The sequence below is a fragment of the Mesoplodon bidens genome, assembly GCF_964165515.1.
Source record: "Mesoplodon bidens genome assembly, chromosome: 14".
NCBI classification, from domain to species: Eukaryota; Metazoa; Chordata; class Mammalia; order Artiodactyla; family Ziphiidae; genus Mesoplodon; species Mesoplodon bidens.
Genome location: NC_138170.1, coordinates 58,262,657 through 58,280,603, shown reverse-complemented (window position 1 = coordinate 58,280,603; position 17,947 = coordinate 58,262,657). Strand labels below are relative to the sequence as shown.

At 38.7% G+C, this 17,947-nt stretch overlaps 1 pseudogene across 1 annotated transcript; it reads left to right on the top strand.

Moving 5' to 3' along the window:
• The first annotated feature begins 10,751 nt into the window (after positions 1 to 10,751).
• On the top strand, positions 10,752 to 12,850 carry LOC308627672 (tetratricopeptide repeat protein 39B-like; annotated as a pseudogene). Its single transcript has one exon. The product of its transcript is annotated as a tetratricopeptide repeat protein 39B-like (transcript).
• The last annotated feature ends 5,097 nt before the right edge of the window (positions 12,851 to 17,947 follow it).

Genomic DNA, 17,947 nt, shown 5'->3' with positions numbered 1-17,947 from the left:
AACGGGAGAGGCCACAATGGTCAGAGGCCCGTGTACTGCAAAAAAAAAAAAAAAAAAAAAAAAAAAGCCCTAAAACAATCACTTGTGTTGTTCCTTCTCTAAAGGAAGAGCATTAATGAAAGGGAATTGGTCAGCTTGGTGTCTTAATTAGAGAGAGCTAGACTACCTTAGACTTTGAGTTTAGCACTTAGCACCATCTTGGAAGGAGCGAACCTATGTTATTGACCACCTCTCAGCTGTACTTAGAGAAATACCATGCAAGACCATTGACTCGACTTTGTTTGATGTTTTGATAGTGAGCTACTAGTCCCTGGAAATGAATATCTTCTATTGTAAATTAATAAAAATAATAGTTCATAAATCCTTTTCGTAGGAGAAATGGTATAGTGTAATGATGAAGAGCATAAGCTTATGGAGTGTGGCAGAGTTGGGTTTGACGGTTAAATAGCTGCCTACCCTTGACCAAGTTTTGTTTTTTGCGGTACGCGGGCCTCTCACTGTTGTGGCCTCTCCCAGTGCGGAGCACAGGCTCCGGACGCGGCCATGGATCACGGGCCAAGCCACTCCGTGGCATGTGGGATCTTCCCGGACCGGGGCACGAATCCGTGTCCCCTGCATCGGCAGGCGGACTCTCAACTACTGTGCCACCAGGGAAGCCCTATAATTTTTCTTTTTAAAGTGAGAGGCTTGGAGACAGAAGAATTCCAAGTCTGAACTGAGAATCACTGTTTAGTAGTGTTAATTCGAACATGTGACTATACTTGTCATTCTAGGCTCAAGATTTCGCAGAAGAAAATGGAGGTTTTAAGGATGCTATCTGTGGGTGGGTGGTATTATGAATGTAGTTTACGTGAGTTTTGGTTATTTTAAGATTTTTTTCTGTTATGACCTGTATTACTTATAATAAAAAATTAAATGTAATCTTAAATATAAATAAATAAATAAATAAAAATATAACTATCTTAAGTGGAAGTAGTAATGGGGAAATTAAACAGGATAGTTAATATGGGAAGACTCTAGCATTAATATGTATACTCCCAAACTGTTAACTGTGGTTGCCTCTGGGAAGTGGAATTTGGTTGAAGACAGAAAGGAGCCTTCATTGTTTAACTGTACAGTGTAGTCTTCTGTATTGTTTGGAGATTTTGTGTTTTTTTAAGCAAATACAGTACTTTTGTAATAGTGCTTCAACATTATAATATGCCCTTCTCCTGCATTCTCTATACAGTTTACTCACCTTTATTTTCTTACATAGCTCTTCTCACCTCTGACCTCTTCATTTATTCTATGAGAGTCTCTCACAATGTGAGATCCACAAGGGCAGGGACTTTGTTTTACTCACTGATACATTCCTACTGTCTGGCACTGTGCATGGCCTATGGAGTACTACTTTCTCAGTAATATTTGTAGCATTAATGAATTCTACTAAGAAACTATTTCACATGGTTGTTGATCAATTAATATTTACAAATGATTTTCCCAAGGTTATACAGCTATTTAGGTCCAAATCTGAACCTCTGATTCTCTCAGTCCATAGAGCTTTCTTTTGAGCCACACTGCCCCCCTAAAAGTAACTTGTTTTGGCTTTTTATCAACTCTGAGAGTTGCAGTGAAACATTTGTTTTATGTTATAAAAATGTGCCTGTGAAACCTGCAGATGTACTACCATTTTTCTGTAGGACACCGTTGGTATTTAAAGCAACAACAACAAAAACTCTACGTTATCCTAGAATTTTTAAAATTATTTTTTAATTGAAGTATAGTTGATGTGCAATATTATATAAGGTACAGATTACAATATAGTGATTCACAATTTTTAAAGGTTAAACTTCACTTATAGTTAATGTAAAACTATATTGTATATTCCCTATGTTGTACAGTATATCCTTGTAGTTTATTTTATAGCTCCCCCCTTTTCTCTCCCCACTAGTAACCACTAGTTTGTTCTCTGTGTCTGTGAATCTGCTTCTTTTTTGTTATATTCACTAGTTTGTTGTTATTTTTTAGATTCCACATAAAAGTGATAGCATACAGTATTTGTCTTTCTCTGTCTGACATTTCACTTAGCATAATGCCCTCCAACTCCATCCATGTTGCTGCAAATGGCAACATTTCATTCTTTTTTGGCTGAGTAGTATTCCATTGTGTGTGTGTGCGTGTGTGTGTGTGTGTGTGTATCACATCACATCTTTATCCATTCATCTGTTGATGGACACTTAGGTTGCTTCCATATCTTGGCAATTGTAAATCCTGCTGCTATAAATATTGGGGTACATGTATCTTTTGAATTAGTGTTTTTGTTTTTTTCAAATATATAGCCAGGAGTGGAATTGCTGGGTCATATGGTAGTTCTGTTTTTAGTTTTCTGAGAAACCGCCATACTGTTTTCCATAGTGGCTGCACCAATTTACATTCGCACCAATGATGTACCAGGCTTCCCTTTTCTCCTCATCCTTGCCAACATTTCTTATTTGTGTTCTTTTTGATGATGGTCATTCTGACAGATATGAGGTGATATCTCATTGTGATTTTGATTTGCATTTCCCCAATGACTAGCAATGTTGAGCATCTTTTCATGTGACTGCTGGCCATCTGCATTTCCTCTTTGGAAAAATGTCTATTCAGGTCTTCTGCCCATTTTTTAAATTGGGTTGTTTGGGTTTTTTTTTGTTGAGTTGTATGAGCTGTTAATATATGTTGGATATTAACCCCTTATCAGTCATATCACTTGCAGATATTTTCTCCCATTCAGTAGGTTGTCTTTTAGTTTTATCAGTGGTTTCCTTTGCTGTGCAAAAGCTTTTAAGTTTAATTAGGTCCCATTTGTTTATTTTTGCTTTTATTTCCTTTACTCCAGGAGGTGGCTCCAAAAAAATACTGCTGCGATTTATGTCAAAGAGTGTTCTGCCTGTTTTTTTTCTTTTTTTCGTGTGTGTGTGTGTCATCACTTCTTGTTTTTTTATTTTTTTAATTTGGGTATAGTTGTTTTACAATATTGTGTTAGTTTCCACTGTACAGTGAAGTGAATCAGCCATATGTATACATATATCCCCTCTTTTTTGGATTTCCTTCCCATTTAGGTCACCACAGAGCACTAAGTAGCATTCCCTGTGCTATACAGCAGGTTCTCATTAGTTATCTATTTTATACATATTAGTGTATATATGTCAATCCCAATCTCCCAGTTCATCCCAGCCCCCTTCCTCTCCTTGGTGTCCATACATCTGTTCTCTATGTCTGTGTTTCTATTTCTGCCTTGCAAACAGGTTCATCTGTACCATTTTTCTAGATTTGCCTATGTTTTCCTGTAGCAGTTTTATGGTATCTGGTCTTACATTTAGGTCTTTAATCCATTTTGAGTTTATTTTTTGTATATGATGTTAGAGAATGTTCTAATTTCACACTTTTACATGTAGCTGTCCTGTTTTCCCAGCACCACTTATTGAAGAGACTGCTTTTTCTCCATTGTATAGTCTTCCTCCTTTGTCATAGATTAATTGACAATAAATGCATGGGATTATTTCTGGGTTCTCTATTCTGTTCCACTGATCTATATGTTTGTTTTTGTGCCAGTACCATACTGGGGTTTTTTGAGGGGTTTTTTTGGTTTGTTTATTTATTTTTGGCTGCATTGGCTGCTGCGTGTGGGCTTTCTCTAGTTGCAGCGAGTGGGGGCTACTCTTCATTGTGGTGCATGGGCTTCTCATTGCAGTGGCTTCTCTTGTTGCAGAACAGGGGCTGTAGGCGCGTGGGCTTCAGTAGTTGTGGCACGTGGGCTTAGTAGTTGTGGCTCGTGGGCTCTAGAGTGCAGGCTCAGTAGTTGTGGCACATGGGCTTAGTTGCTCCGCGGCATGTGGGATCTTCCCAGACCAGGGCTTGAACTCGTGTCCTCTGCATTGGCAGACAGATTCTCAACCACTGCACCACCAGGGAAGTCCCTGGGGTTTTTTTTATTATTATTTATTAATTAATTAATTTAGTTAGTTTGTTATTTGGCTGTGTTGGGTTGTCATTGCTGCATGTGGGCTTTCTCTAGTTGCAGTGAGCAGGGGCTACTCTTTGTTGTGGTGCGTGGGCTTCTCATTTTGGTGGCTTCTCTTGTTGCGGAGCACAGGCTCTAGGTGCATGGGCTTCAGTAGTTGTGGCTCGCGGGCTCCAGAACGCAGGCTCAGTAGTTGTGGCACACAGGCTTAGTTGCTCCGTGGCATGTGGGATCTTCCCAGACCAGGGCTCGAACCTGTGTCTCCTGCATTGGCAGGCGGATTCTTAACCACTGCACCACCAGGGAAGTCCCAGTACCATACTGTTTTGATGACTGTATCTTTATAGTATAGTCTGAAGTCAGGGAGTGTGATTCTTCCAGCTCTGTTCTTTTTTCTCAAGATTGTTTTGGCTGTTTGGGTCTTTTATGTTTCCATACAAATTTTAAAATTATTTGTTCCAGTTCTGTGAAAAATGCCACTGGTATTTTGATAAGGATAGTGTTGAATCTGTAGATCGCCTTGGGTAGTATGGTCATTTTTTTTTTTTTTTTTTTTTTTTTTTTTTTTTGCTGTACACGGGCCTCTCACTGTTGTGGCCTCTCCCATTGCGGAGCACAGGCTCCGGACGCGCAGGCTCAGCGGCCGTGGCTCACGGGCCCAGCCGCTCCGCCGCACGTGGGATCCTCCTGGACCGGGGCACGAACCCACGTCCCCTGCATCATCAGGCGAACTCTCCACCACTGCGCCACCAGGGAAGCCCATTTTTAACAATATTAATTCTTCCAATCCAAGAACATAGTATATCTTACAATCAGTTTGTGTCATCTTCAATTTACTTCATCAGTGTCTTCTAGTTTTCTGAGTACAGGTCTTTTACCTCCTTAGGTAGGTTTATTCCTAGATATTTTATTCTTCTTGATGCAATGGTAAATGGGATTGTTTTCTTAATTTCTCTTTCTGATAGTTCATTGTTACTGTTTAGAAATGCAGCAGGTTTCTGTATATTAATTTTACATCCTGCAACTTGACTGAATTCATTGATGAGATTTAGTAGTTTTCTGGTGGCATCTTTAGGACTTTCTATGTATAGTATTATGTCATCTGCAAACAGTGACAGTTTGATGTCTTCCTTTCCAATTTGGATTACTTTTATTTCTTTTTCTTCTCTGATTGCTGTGGCTAGGACTTCCAAAACTATGTTGAATAAAAGTGGCAAGAGTGGGCATCCTTGTCTTGTTCCTGATCTTAGAGGAAATGCTTTCAGCTTTTCACCATTGAGTATGATGCTTGCTGTGGGTTTGTCATATATGGCCTTTATATGTTTACTATGCTGCCAGATATTTGGTATTGGTTTTGTTCTCTGGAGAACCCTGACTAATATGGTATATTATACCATAAACAATTTTCCAAGTCATTAAATATTCTACAACCTTATAATATTTGCATAGTATTCCATTGTATGGGTATCCTTTGTTGTAAGAAATTTAGATTGTTTTCATTTTTTTATATTATAAATAATGCTGAAGTGTATACAACTTGTATAAATGCATATCCCTGATTATTTCTTTAGAATAATTCCATAAGTGAAATTACTGGGTCAAAGAGTATAAAAAAATGTAAAAGCTTTAAAACATGTTGCCAAGTAGCTCTCCAAAAGGGTTATAGCCATTTATACACCCACCAAGTAACACACAAGGTTATTTGGTTCTCTGCACCTTCATTAATATTGGATGTTATAAATTTTTTATCTGCCAAGTTTGATTTTTTAATGGATATTTTTTTCATTTGTATTTTGTTGATTTACAGTGAGATTGAACATTATGCTCACTGGCATTTTGTTTATGTCGCTTGCTGATTTTTCTGTTAGAGTGTTTCTTCTATCTTACTGATTCATAGGAACTCTTACCATATTAAGGACTTCAGTTATTTGTGTTCACTGTTAAATTTTCCAGACCCTTATAGTTTTTTTCAGAAGCTTACATTTTTAATTGATATGTAATTGACATATAACATTTTATAAGTTTAAGATTTATAAGTTGATTTGATATATTTACATATTGCAGTGTGATTACCACTGTAGTGTTAGCTAACATGTCTATCATGTCACATAATTATCATTCCTATTTTGTGGTGAGAACAATTAAGATCTAGTCTCTCAGACACCTTGAAGTTTATAATACAATATTGTTGACGCTCATCATTATGCTGTGCATTAGATCTCCAGGATTTATTTATCTACCAGTTGCAAGTTTATACTCTTAAACAACATTTCTCCAATTCCCCTACCTCCCATCCTCTGGTAACCACCATTCTACCCTCTGTTGCTACAAGTTTAGCTTTTTCTTTCTTTTTTCAAATTTTTTAAAATTGAAGTATAGTTGATTTACAATATTGTGTTAATTTCTGCTGTACAGCTGAGTGATTCAGTTATACATATATATAAATATATACATTCTTTTTTATATTATTTTCCATTATGGTTTATCTCAGGATATTCAACATAGTTCCCTGTGCTAAACAGTAGGACCTTGTTGTTTATCCATTCTATATGTAGTTGTATCTGCTAATCCCAAACTCCCAATCAATTCCTCCCCCACCCCACCTCCCCCTTGATATCCACAAGTCTCTTCTCTATGTCTGTGCAGACTCCTACAGTTTTAACAGTTGATTGATTACTCCATCCTGAATTTATCTTAGTATATGTGAATTGAAAACTGTTATAGCCATGTGATAAATATTCATTTAGGTTAATGACTAAGTGCCAGTCATTGTACTCTGTGATGAAGACAGATATAAAAGATGCAGTCAGAAGACAGACACTTGAAAAAATATATATATCAAGTGCTGTGATAGAGGTAAGCACAGGGCATCATAGGAACACACAGGATGTTCACTTATCTTAGACTGAAAGAAGAAATCAAGAGACCCTCACATCTTCTACATCTCTGCTCAAATTTCACCTTATCAGGGAGACCTTTCCTGACTCCCCACCATATACTAGCAAGTACCTCACACCTCATCCATCTCTAAATTCTTTATTCTGTCTTAACCTGTTTTATTCTTCTTCTAGCATATGTCAACAGCTGACATGCTATTTATTCATTTATTTATTGCTTTTCTCCCCCATCACGATGTCCCTCCCTCTTGTCTCTTCCCTAAGAAAATTAATTCCATGACAGCAGGGTGTTTCTTTTTGGTTTTTTTTTTTTTTTTTTTTTTTTTTTTTTTGCTGTATGTGGGCCTCTCACTGTTGTGGCCTCTCCCGTTGCGGAGCACAGGCTCTGGACGCGCAGGCTCAACGGCCATGGCTCAGGGGCCCAGCCGCTCCGCGGCATGTGGGATCTTCCCAGACCGGGGCACGAACCCGTGTCCCCTGCATCGACAGGCGGACTCTCAACGACTGCGCCACCAGGGAAGCCCTGTTTTTGTTTTTTTTTTAATAAATTTATTTATTTTTGGCTGTGTCACACCTTCATTGCTGCGAGTGGGCTTTCTCTAGTTGTGCGAGCGGGGGCTACTCTTCGTTGCAGTGCACAGGCTTCTCATTGCTCTTGTTGCGGAGCACGGGCTCTAGGCGCACGGGCTTCAGTAAGTGTGGCATGTGGGCTCAGTAGTTGTGGTGCACCGGCTTAGCTGCTCCGTGGCATGTGGAGTCTTCCTGGACCAGGGCTTGAACCTGCATTGGCAGGCGGATTCTTAACCACATCGCCACCAGGGAAGCCCAACAGCAAGGTCTTTGTTTTGTCCGCTGCTGTACCCACAGCACCAAGAATAGTGCTTAGCATGTGGAAAGAGCTCAGTTAAGTATGTACTCAACGAATGACTGGAAGGAAGACTCTTCTGTGTTAGTGGAAGAGATTTTTCTTATCTTATCCTCCCTTCAGCTGTGCTCTGTGCATCCCCCACTACCTCCTTTTTATTGAATTGTTCCTTTCTGTATCTTCAGCCTTTCCTTCTCTACCTTACTCGAGCTCCCTAGCTGTCTGATCTTCCTGGCTCAGCATTAGCCTTTCCTAATCACTAGAGTGATCCTTCCAAACACAGACAAGCAGATAGAAGTAAAGAAGACATTTCAGATAGTGCATTTTAAGCAAAAGAATGATAAGACTATGACTCTGCCTCTATCACCAAAAGCTTTGGGACTCCCAAACATAGCAGTCTGCATCCTAAATCCCATTTAAAAAATTCAGTAAGCACCTACGATATTCCAGGCTATGGGGGCATGGGTATAGAATAATATATTGAGTATTTACTATATATGCCAGATATTATCCTGCCTGCTTTTCAAGTGTTAATTCACCTAATTCTCCCAACCACTTTTTGGTAGAAGTACTATTATTCCCTATTTGCAGATGAGAAAACAGAGGCCAAGCAAGTGGGAGAATCAGTATTCACACCTTAGCAGCCTAACTTCACAGTCTTTGCATTTTACCATCTTCTAACCTTAGGGATAAGCCTTGTTAAAGAAGTATGCCCAGGGTGATTTGGAGGACAAGAGAGAGGCACCTCATTCAGCAAAGTAAAATTGCCAGAGTTTGGTCACTGATGGATATGGGAAGAGGAAAAAAAGAGTCTACGGTGAATGATGGCGTCAACCATCTAGATAGGAAATACAAGAGAAGGAGGAGAAGGAGATGGTCTTGGGAGTCAGCAAATAACATCCCTTTTCCTCCCCTGAGTTCAGAACCAACGAGATGCAGATGCAAGAGTGCGGCAGAAGGAAATCAAAACATGACCTTTTTGACCAAGTTGATAGTTACTGTGACTTCAGATGTGCTGCCACGTGGGCTAACTTATGCGGCCACCCCTTAATTAAACAAATTTACCCACCTGGTCCCACATGTAGCTGGAGAGCAGAAAACAAACTCTTCCTGTTTTTTGGTTTCAGACTTTGCACAGGCTGTTTCCAAAAGAAGGAATTCAGAAGGCATAGAGGGACACTTCCCTGGTTCCTTCTATCAACCCCCAGCCAGAGGTCGGCCCACCAGCCAGGAGTATTTCTCTAGCAGAAGAGTCTCCTTATGGGAACATTAAGAATAGGGAATAAGGGGGGTGAGGGAAATAGGGAGAGGTTTGTAAAAGAGTACAAACTTTCAGTTATAAGATGAATAAGGTCCGAGGCTCTAATGCGTAACATGGTGACTCTGGGAGTAGCAAACCTAGCAATTACGTAGCAGAAAGATAAGTTCACAGATCGCTTTCAAGAAATTCCTAGAAAGATGTGTGGGCACCCGAATCCATTTAGCAACCATTTATTAATGCCTACTTTGTTCAAGGGATTGTACTAGAACTGGGATATAATGCTGAATAAAATACAAATCATGCCTTGAAGCTCCCAGGCCAGTGGTTAAAGCAGGTGTATAAATAATTACAGTGCAGTGAGATAAATACTAATAAAGATATATACAGCATGCCATCAGAGTGATTATGCTGACAGACTTAGGTAAGGTTTCAGAAAAAGTAAAATTTGAGCTGTCTTCGCTGGGGAATAGGGATTCTAGGGAATATAATTTGAAAGCATTAGGCCAGAGGAAAGGAAACTTTGTCCTTGAGTTAAATATGGCCCTCATCTAGGTTTCTCCAGCCAACCTTAATCTAGCCACTACTGCAGTCCCAAGAATAATTTTCCTCTTAATGGGCTTCAGAGCTTTTCCACTCAGAGCTGAGCCTTTTAGTTAAATGTGTAATTAACTTAGCTTTTCAACGAATAGTGATTACAGTTGCTAATACTGAAACATAACTAAACCTTAAGGTGTAAAAACAAGCAATTTTATTAAAATAATATCTTCGAGGCTGTCCTCCCCCATTAATTTTTTCTCATATATAACTTATTTTCCCTCTGTGTAAAAACCTGTATCTCTTCTGCTTTTCTCTCTCTTTTCCTTTGAATGTTCTCCTCTGTTTTACTTTCCCCTCCTGTCTTTTAACGTATAAAAATACAGAATTAAAGTACATTTTAAACTGTATTTCTAATTATTGTTAAACATTGTGAAATTTACTATTGAAGTATTTTGTCTGTGGTTTCTTTTTTTTGCGGTTTCTATTTTTACAAATAGATTAATTGAACCTATTGTATTATTATGAATATATTAAGTAGCTTGCAAGTTGGAATTGGTTTTCCATTGTGCCCGCCCTCACCCCACCTTCCTACCAAGATGCTATAGTAACGCTGTGATCAAAACTATTACATTTGAGTTCTTTTCCTAATTGCAGCAATGTGAGGAAATCTTTCTAGTTTACACAGCACTGTCCATGTCCAGAGTCCTATACAACTAACCATAATATTTTATCAAAACCTAGTTTTCTATGAAAATATATACAAGCACCAGCAGTGGTACTAAGAATAGCATGGGGTGGATTTTTAATTCCCATCATCTTTAGTCTTTGGTCTGGACAACTTACCCCTTCCTCTAGTCTTAACTAGAGACCTATGCAAATACATTCTTCTTTCCCACCCGATTCTTGCCCCCAAGGTCTTCCTGTAGAGAATTCACTTTCTTTGTACAGCTGTCATAGTACAGTTCTACAACACAAATACACAAAAGAATGATCTTATGAAAATGATAGTCTGGAGGGATGGTTAACAAAAGAGATCTTCGGTTTACCAAGGATTTGCTTCCCAGGGTTCTAAAAGAGCATGTTTTCTTTAGTACATTCCAGATGATTTGAACTTTTCAGAAATTCTAGTTAAATAAAATTGTCTTTTTTTCCCCTTTGTCCGACAGAGATGAGAATATCCCAGTGCTGCACCTCACAACTATTAGTTTGTTTGCCTCTGTTATAACAGCAACACTTCAGGCTGTGGAAGAAGTGACCCCAGTCAGGAGAGCAGGAGCTACCCTCATTGCAGCCACATCACTGCACTTCAGATATTTCTCATTTCTAAAGGGGGGAAACAAATATGTCACCTCCTCTGAATAAAAGAGAAAATAATGAGGATGGCCTTACATCATTTAGTAAGGGAGAAAATGATAAGGAGGACAAGTTCGAAGATGCCTATGAAAGTATCCCCGCAGCAACAACAATGGATCTAATATCTTCCCTGGAGGAATGCACAACTGGATTCTCACAACAGATTCTCAGATGCCATACATCTCATTTATCCATGGTCGAAAAACAGCATGTACCATGCCCTAATTTATGGTATCCTTATGGTTGTCAAGGCCTTCTTGACTTTTGATCCACAGGAGATAGAAATTGGGATGACTGCCACAAAGGAAGCTTTGAGAACCTGTAATAGTTTCCGATGAAAATCTAGGATGATGAGTTTTTCTCGTCTAGTGAATAAACAGGGAATAAATGCTATCAAAGAAGAGGAATTGCATGCAGAAATCTGCTATGTGGAGTGTTTGATCTTGAAATCCACTGTAACGTTTATACAGGATGACAGTGTGCTTTGTTTTCTTAAAAGCGGGATCAACGTTGGGTTAAGTTACCAAATATACAAAGACTGTCAGTGAGTATTAACACAGATACCTAATTACCAAAGTAAAACTTACAGACACCTGGTTGGAGGCATAAAATTTGGACTTGGAGTATTCAATTTGATATCACTTGTGCCACAAAAGACACTTAAACTACTCAGTGTTGTTGGATATTCTGGCAATAGAGAGGTAGGCTTGACTTTGCTTCATGAGAGTGCATCTGAATCCCATATAAATAATATCTTAAGTGTTTTGACTCTATTCTTTTATTACAATTATATCTCCGTAGCTTTTGGTGTTGAAAAGAGCCACAATTCTGCTGCAGAGAATCTCTCCCTAATCTACCTCCAGAAATTTCCAAACTGTGTCATACTTAAATTTTTTCATGCACGTTTTAGTATGTTGAAAGGATATTTTAAACATGCCCAATTAACATTAGAGGAGTGCCTTTTTATTCAGAACGAATGGAAGCAGGTTCATCACCTGTTACTGGGAACTCATATGGTGCCACATTTTTCTGCTGGATTGGAAGCAGGTTTACCACTATGCTGAGCTACTGTTTCAACACAGCAGGTGGTCCAAGGCAATATATTCGTTCGCTAAAGCTTCCCTACTGGCTGTGCTTCCTTCTGATTTTGTGAAATCGGTAAGTGAGGACATGAGCTCTCTCTTCTTAAACGTGGATAACCTGAGAATCAGAATTTTAGGAACTTCTGTGCCAATAGAAAAGTTTGTTGCTGAGAAGGGTCAGCGCTATGCGACCACTGCAGGCTGGTTTACAGCACAGTCCATTTTGGAACTCATGTATGCCTGGAGTGGTTTCCGAGTCATGAGCAAAAAACTAGAGCTTATTTCAACCTGGCTATCAATAATTGACAAAGGAGGAGAACTTTTACGAGAAAATCCAAGTAAAGAGTATGGCACAGCTGACATAAGTTTGTTAAATTTACTGAAAGGTCTGTGCCTGAAATACTTAGGCAAATATTTGATGGCCGAGCACTACTTTAATCATGTCATTCAAAAGGAGAAATTGTTAAAACATGACCACTATTTGGTGCCGTATTCATACCATGAACTGGGAATTCTATACTATCTAAAAGGAGATTATGCCAGTGCAATAAAAAACCTAGAAAACATAAAAAACGACAAAGACTATTCCATGGAAGCCCGATTACAGTTTAAGGCTCACATAGCCCTTGAACAAATAGCTAAAGAAAAGTGATATAGACACAAAGTGTGTTTTTGTTTTTTAATGGGTGAAGTATCTACAGTCAGCAAGGTAATTAACAGGTAGAAAAATAATTTCTTTGTGGAAGAAATCCAAGAAGAGGCAGCTGCTAAGAATCTGACCAGTAACCAGGAAGAAATGAATTGGCCATTACTTTTCCCTCTTTCCTTCTGCATACCTATAAAATGGAATGTCTTAGACTGGCAAATGGAGTGACGTGCATTTCTGAAAAAGAGAAGGCAAATGATATGCATTATAAAATGTATTGGCTCTCTTATATGTTATGAATTTATCGATTAAGTTAGACAACATTTTTAAAAACAAAAAATATGTTTTAACGTCTCACTAGATAATGTATACAGCTCACAAATAAAATAGGGAAAGTAGCTATACTAGGAATCCCAGTGCCCTATGACCGTTTTTATTTAATCGTTAAAGAAAGAAGAAAGACTTTAAGGTCTTACATTTCAAAACGATGCACTGAATAGCATAGACTCTGAATGGTTTTCCCATGTACACAATGCTTTTCATTGGCTTTTTATACCAGAGAAGATGTCTTGCCCTGTGTGATCAGTGGTATACTTTACCCTTTTTCATTAGGAAGCTCAAATATGGGCCTATAATTTGCCACAGAATAGAGGAGAAAGAGGCCTCCCTTCCACACACACATAAGCCTTTTGAAGATAATTAGAGGACAAGAGAACAGATTCACTGGGTAGAAAAAAAAAAGATTAGGTTGTAGGCAGGAGAGTTTAGTTACTGCATAGCGCTCTCTTTAGTTGCCCTCCATAAGGTGTAATTCCTCTTAAGATCAGCTCTTCCACATCATTGAACTGCTTGCATCTACCCTGTTGCCATTGTTCACGGGCTAAACTGAGAGTAAACAGCAGCTGTAGGAATGGGGCTTTGTATGGCTTTACCTGCTTTAGGGATAAAATCAGTCCCTAATTTCCAGACCATTAATTCTGGCTGTGTGTACCCTCCTTGCAGTCACGCTTGGAGGTAGAAGTTGCTGGGAGAGTTTGCTTTGCCAGAACACATGGGTGAAACACATTAACTTAATGCTTTGGGTGTCCAGACAACCAACTGGAGCACAATGAAGAGCTGGTATTTCGGATTTAGAAACTCTTACTTTGGAAAAACGCGTTCCTCACTAATTAAAAATAGACTTTTAGGTGAACAACTATACTTGAGTTATTCCGCATTATTTAATTAGTACGGTATAGTGGTTAAGAGGGCAGGCTTTGGCCTCATTGCCTGGGTTTATATCCTAGCTCTGTCACTAACTAGCTATGTGGCGTTGGACTTCCGTGCCTCAGTTTCCTTAGCTGTAAAATAAGGGTAATAACAGTTCTAATCTCATGGCTTTTCTATGTTCATTAAGGTTGAGTTAATATGCATTTATTATTACTACTACTACTACTAGTAAGCATACGAATACATTGTAATCTTCAGTGCAGAGGATTTAAATTACTTTCTTGAAAAAAGCAAAGGTCCCTTTGTTACCTGCTTTGCCAATCTAAAATCTGACCTGTCAATTTGCTTATCCTGTTCTTAGTTTATCTTGGTCACTTATGAAATAAGTTAACTCTCTGCTTAAATTATGGTTTTCTGTTTGTCCCAGCTTGTCCCCAAAAATAGCAAATTTATTAATTGGCTAAACAAATCTATGTTGACTGCCTACTGTATGCGGTTATTGAACAGGGTATGAGGATATAAAGATAAAGCATGGTCTCTCTCCTGAGGACTTTATTAGGGAGATAAATTAGAAAAGGATTTTGTTGGGGTGGAAACACTTGAAACAGTTGCTTAAACAGAGAGGAGTTTATTTGTCCCAAACAAAATAAATACAAAGGTAGGCAGTTCAGGTCTGCTGTGGCTCTTTCTCTTTTATTTTTCCGTGTGGCATACAGGCCTTCTCATGCATCTCTGCTTGTGGTGGAAAGAGGCTACCTCACCTCCAGGCAGGCTGGAGGAGAAATGGTTAAAGGACCAAAAAGGCTTTCTCCTTCTTAGGAGACTTTGCCTTTTTATTTCAGAAGGGGCAGCCTTCTTAGGGACGTCCATGTATATCTCACTGGCCAGAAGCATTCATATGGTCACTTCTACCAGCAAGGGAAGCTGGAGATTAAGTTTTAGCTTTCAAGCCTCATTAGGAGGTTGTGGGAAAGGACTGTTAAATGAACCAACCTACAGTAACTGCCACAGCACACATGTGAATAACAATAAGCTACAAAATGGTATCAGAGGGGCACAGTTGAAAACGGGGCAAGGTGACAATGAGATCAAGAAATCAGCTGGAGAAGTCTGTATGGAGATCTAACAGGAAATCCTGCAACTGGCATTTTCTTGAAGTTGCTACCCACAGCCCAGGTTCTGGTCTTTAACTGGCCCAAGAATTGACTAGACACATTGAGGCTGATTCTCACCAAACTCACCAGAGATTAAGGTATAATTTACTCTGCTAATTTATTCATTTGTAGTAGGGACTATTCTAGAGTTGAAAACTCAATTTCCTGTAGGAATCAGGCAGGTAATGTAAACATATGCATCAGCCAAGTGTAAAACAATAAAAGTGGTGGAAAATAGTTGTGAAGAAGAGAGAGAAAACCTATTTAAAGGCTATCAAACTGAAAGACAAAATTAAACACTGTGCAGATATTAAACCTATCTGCACTTCCTGATAAGACTTTTTGGCCCTAGTTTGTGACTTCTGGTCTATTCCTTTCTATTGACTAGAAAGTGTTCACGTTTCTGTCTCGAGAACCATCTCTCCTGATAAACTGTGTACCTAGAAAACCAGTAGAGAAGTCACAAGGCAGTCTGGTGGGCATGGAATCTGAGTATAAGGAGGCAGATAGTTTTAGAAACATCTGTTCCAGGCCAGGGTGAGACTTCATGAATCATCCACTCCCCACAATATGCATACATCTCTGGAAAGCCCCTGCCTTCCAGATTCAGGGTCTCTAAGAAATACCTCCCAGCGTTTTGCTTGCTGACGTTCCTTCTTCTATGCCTTCTGCCAACCCTGGGTTACTCAGTCCAAGTAGGATACAATATAACTGTTTCCATTTACTAAAATATAGTCCCAATCCAGTCCTGCTTCCAGAGGGTACAACAAACTCACTCAGTTTGGAATTTGGTCATTTCCACATTCTTGGTTACCCAGATGATAGACGGTCTCCTTGTGCAAATGTATCAGATCTAATCACACCCATTTTATTTAATGTTGAGGGTTAGTTTATAAGAGCTTGGAGGAGGTACCTCACTGTTGCCTTCCTGTGTCATAAACACAGATATAGGCCTATTGAAGCATTTTTAATTTAATGAGGAAATTTTCTTATCTAATTTAGTAGATAACTATTTGGAGGCCTGAGGTACTTGAAAAATAAAAAGGAAGAGGAAGTTATGAATGAATAAAAGAACAAAGAGAATTTCTGTTAAAGGTCTAGTGTCAAAGTTCTCAACATGTCCTTGCCCCCAGTCACTAAATCCTTTGATTTCTCCTTTGAAATATTTGTTGAAGCTATTCTTTTTTTTTTCTCTCTTTTTCATTTCCACTGCTATCAACTTATGCTAGGACTTTATTATTTCCTGTCTGGACTACTGCAGTAGTTCTTAGGAACTCAGTACTGAACATCCTTTTTTGTTCCAAGGCAATTCCAGGGAAAAATTAAAATGGTTAACTCCACTTCTTTTTTCAAATAAAAATAAAATCTCGGGACTTCCCAGGTGGTCAAGTGGTTAAGACTCTGCACTTCCACTGCAGGGGGTGCGGGCTGGATCCCTGGTCGGGGAATGAAGATCCCACATGCTGTGCAGTGCAGCCAAAAAATAATAAAAATTTAAAAAAAAATCTGTGTAAAACATGTACATCTTACCACTTAGATTGATTACTTGGTTAAATGAGAGGAACTCAATGGAAAAAAAAAGGCACTGATTTTTAGCCATAAAGTTATTATCTGGGCATATTTGAGATACAACAGTACAGAAGCAGTTTTCTAAACTTTTATGCCTTACATTTGTTTAGTTCTTTAGAGTCCCCAGAGTCTGTTCAAATCATTTTTATCCTAGGAAAAATTTCTATCTTCACTCTACTGCTAGGAAAATAGATCTGCCCTCTTTGTGGTAGACAGGGCTGGGTAGGGCTATGCTGGGCTGGGCTAGTCAGATAATTAATCAATCTGGAGACACTGCCTCCCAAAAACTGACTTTCCATTTGGAAAGTGGTTCTGGAATTTTTTCCGCCTAATACCACTGCTTTGTTTTAGTAGAAAGGCTACATTTTACATAAAGTTGTATGCTGTATATGCTCTATACCTCCCTATTTTCCCCACATCCAATTTCTCTGCATCCTTTTTAATACACCAATTTAACCATATCATTCCATTACTCACATATCTTCCATTGTCTTTGGTCTGTTTATTCACTCATAAAAATGAGTTAATATTTGAAAGTTCTTAGAATAGTGCACAGCACATATTAGGTGCTATATAACTTAATAAAATATAATTTTTATTAAGAAATAAAAATTCAATTCAAATTGAGCATCTTACTATATACCAAGCAATCTGCTAGAGGTGGTGTATATGGCAGTGAATAAAACAGATGTGGCCCCTGCCCTCAGAGTTTACAGGGCTTTCCTAAGTGACTGTGTATGTCTCAGTCATGAAAATTTAGCGCTGACAGGATCTTGGATCACCTAATTCCATGTTTTCATTTATGGATGAGGAAACTGAAATTTAAGAAGGCAAATGACTTCCAAAATCATACAGCTGGTAGGAGCACAGTCAGTGGTGTGCAGAAGCCAGGACACTACAGGATTTAACCAAATTGAAACTAGTGTTGCTAAAACGCCCTGTCCACTGTTCTTCAATCCAACCCGCACCTCCCTTGATCAGGTTCTGTATCCCATAGACACAGAATTTTTTGTGGGTGTTTCTCATTGCCTATAAATCAAGTTCAAGAGGTACGTGTTTAAAAAGCTTTTCTAAGAATGCCTTCCCCGCCCCTTGACATTTACTACCACCTCCAGGTAGAATGCTAGCCTACTTTGTTACAAGTACAAGAAGACATTATCAACTCCCCAAAGGCAAAACATTCTCACAATTAGTTTATTAATTCCTAGTTCTCAACAGAAAGCGTAGCATGTATATGTACACAATATATGCTTGATGAATAAACAGAGATAAAGAATGGATATTTCTAATGGGTTCTATTTATTGAATGAATGAAAAAGCAAGAACACTAAAAAATTCTTGGGCCAAAATGACCAGGGTTATTTTCTTCTGACCTTACCTTTCATGAAATAT